The sequence below is a fragment of the Serinus canaria genome, chromosome 3 (genome assembly GCF_022539315.1).
Source record: "Serinus canaria isolate serCan28SL12 chromosome 3, serCan2020, whole genome shotgun sequence".
NCBI classification, from domain to species: domain Eukaryota; kingdom Metazoa; phylum Chordata; class Aves; order Passeriformes; family Fringillidae; genus Serinus; species Serinus canaria.
This window is the reverse complement of record NC_066316.1, coordinates 21,082,519-21,085,719: the sequence shown is the minus strand read 5'-3', so window position 1 is coordinate 21,085,719 and position 3,201 is coordinate 21,082,519.

The window sequence follows — 3,201 nt, the reverse complement described above, 5'->3', positions numbered from 1 at the left end:
CCTAATTTGCAAGCAACAACCATATGTTCAGGAATGAAGAAATGCATACTCCACCTAATCCCATGAGCTTCCTCTCTCCCCTGTGGCCTATTTAAAGTTATTCTAGCACACTTTACTGGATGCAGCTACTAAGTGAATTACCTTCAAACTTTAGGCCCTTCAAGCAAAGCGATTGTAAGCAAAGCTGAGGAAAAACTGAGCATGCATGAACCATTGTTCCTAGTGACTCATGGCATCATTTTCCAGAGTGACTCTGCTAGGGAGGTTCCAAGGCTCCTCCCTTTAGAGCAGATGGTAGAAATGTTTTTATTTGGCATTGTTACTGTGTAACACCAGCAATCAAGACTGACCATTTACAGGAAGCTATAGAGACAAGATCCCTGTCACAAAGGTCTCAGGTTTCGTGAGAAAATCTCCCACTCTGCTTGGGAGGCAGAGAAGGAATTTATTACCAAATTTCCCTTGGCTTCTTGGTGAGCCACATTGCTTCTCAGTTAATAACTTAGCAAAACAGGTACCTGGCAAGCTTGCCAAAGAGTAGCAATTCCTCCCTAGCCTTTTATTTTCAGGAGCTTTAAGGGCATGGATACTACTGGGGGAGGTGTGTTTCAATCCAATTTATACATCAGAATTTGCCTTCTTTTGAACAGAACAACTAGCTTCTTAGCCAGGATACAGGATGTTCCTCAAGAAAACTGCACTAACACCCAAGTGAAAAAGAGGGTAAGAAATCCTTCCTTGTACTCTTAGCTTGAATTATTGCAATTAAAGAAATTGAATTTCAGTGTGCACCACCACAGTGCAATTAACCCATTGCCCAGGCCTCCTTATTTCCAAAACTGTACAATCATTACTCAGAAGTACATATATTTTATTCTGATGTCTACTTTTTGCATATGGGTTCACGTGTGACCCTTGTATGCCTGGTTGCTGGGAGAGGGTTATGAATTAATTAGAAGATCACAGTTGCTTTGCATATTAATATTGTATAAAGCTGATGTGATGTGTGCTTTAATATAGGTTTGAGGATTTTTTTAGTGATTGCAAATCATGTACTTGAGCTGCAATATCAAGAGTAAAGGTCTTGATAACATGCCTTGAATGGTTAGACTAAACAGGAATTAAATTTTGGAAGTTTAATAACAATAGAGGCATCTAGTGGAAGTGTTGGAGGACTGCAGCTGTCAGAGAATGCATCAATGCACAGCTGATTTTCGTGCATTACTTCTTGCCAGATGGACTTTCATTAACTGAGTGACAAATGTCAGTGATGGTTAAATTTTATTTAAGAAAAAGGAAAACTAAAATTTCATGGTATTTAGACATTGTGAGGCAAACATGGTTTAGGAGCCAAGCTGAGGGCTTGAAGTAGGGAGTGTCGGTCTTCCTCTCAGCAACAAGAAAAGAAATATCCCATCCCATTCTTTTATCCAGTTCTTTAATATGTCCACCAGGATGTAAGAGAAGTTCAATCTCCTTCTGTGCCTGATAGCACACCAGAACATTTATTACTTCCTATTATTATAATTTCCATGAAAGAAGAAGACAACTCAGCAGAAATCTGAACGCATGTCTTTTCTTGAGCTCAAGAAGAAATGCAAGCTACAGCCAGACTCCAAAGCATACAGAAAGCATGAAGGCCTAGGGCTTGGTGACATGTTCAGCTGCTTTTTAATTTTCTTTTTCTCCTGGGCTGTAGGGCAAAACACACCACAGCAGCAGCTGTGCTAACATATTCAGAACATATTCAGAATGCATTACAGAAGTATTTGACTTTTACACACTATGCTGGTTGGACACTTGGCTCCAGACAGCCAGCACAGCTTGTTGCTCTGTGACAGCAATAGGGCCTTGTGGAAGAGAAGTCACTCCTCCAAAAAACTTCAGGGTCTGACAAGGGCATCTTCATAGCCTTCATCAATTTGGCTCTATAATATGACTAGAGGAACAAACCTTTAATTTCCAAGGTATGCAAGTGAGGAAGCAGCCAGGTAACTTCAAGCAGTTTACTCCTAGGTTAACAGTGTTTGCAAAACACAATTTTTGAGCATGCTTGAAGCCTATCCATTCAGTCCCATGGAAAAACATTAGGTTTAAACAGAGCCTGGATCCTCCCTGTGGGTTTTCAATGTCTAGGGCAAATTTCACTGAAAATTTAGGCTCATGTTTGATTATTCTTTTCGCTGTTTGAGTTTAGGAATTGATCATAAAGTCTGCCCTCAAAAATATAAACCATGATTTTATGACTTCCTTTACTAACCGCACTATCATTTATTTCCACCTCAATTTTTCTTTATGGGGTGATGCGATGGATTTTTTCCTGAAAAGCCTGCATTGTGGGCTTGGATATGTCATGCCTAATATTTTTGTCCTTTAATTGGTGAATTTGATTAATGATTGCAGGCTGCAACCCAGGCTTTAAACTCCACAGTCTGCTCGCTGCCTTCTCATTGAGTTTTCTAGGAACTTTTTTTCCATGCCTCTCTCATACAGAATTGACATTTACCAGGGGCCTGAGCTCCTAAGCCTGGGGTGCCTGTGGGTAGGAGGATGCAAGGGCCGCGTAAAACCTCACTCTAGTCATGGCTTTCACAGAATTAGGGTGGAAAAGACCTCTAAAGTCCAACTCGTGACTGAGCACCACCCCGTCAATTAAAGCGAGGCACCAAGTGCCACATCCAGTCTTTCCTTAAACACCTTTGAGGAAGGTGACTCCACCACCTCCCTGAACAGTCCATTCCAATGTCTGATCACCCTTTCTGTGATGGAATTCATCCTAAGATCCAACCTCAACCTCCCCTGCTGCAGCCTGAGGCTGTGGCCTCTTCTCCTGTCACCGGCTGCCTGAAAGAGACCGACGCCCACCTGGCTACGCCCTCCTTTCGGGGACTTGCACAGAGCTATAAGGTCACCCCTGAGCCTCCTTTTTTCCAGGCTAACCCCCTCCGCTCCCTCAGCTGCTCCTCACAGGACTTGCGCTCCCAGATCCTTCACCGGCTCCGTTGCCCTTTTCTTTATTCTAGGCGGGGGTCGCTGGCGGCTCCCAGTTCCTTTTAAACCACGCCAGACGACAGCGCCGGTGCCACGGCTCCCGTGCCCCGGGCGTGACGCGGCTCCCGGGGCGGGCGGGCCCCGCCGGCCCCTTCCGGGCGCGTCTCTGCCGCGGGCGCCGCCGGCTCCTCCCGCCTCAGCCGGGCCGGC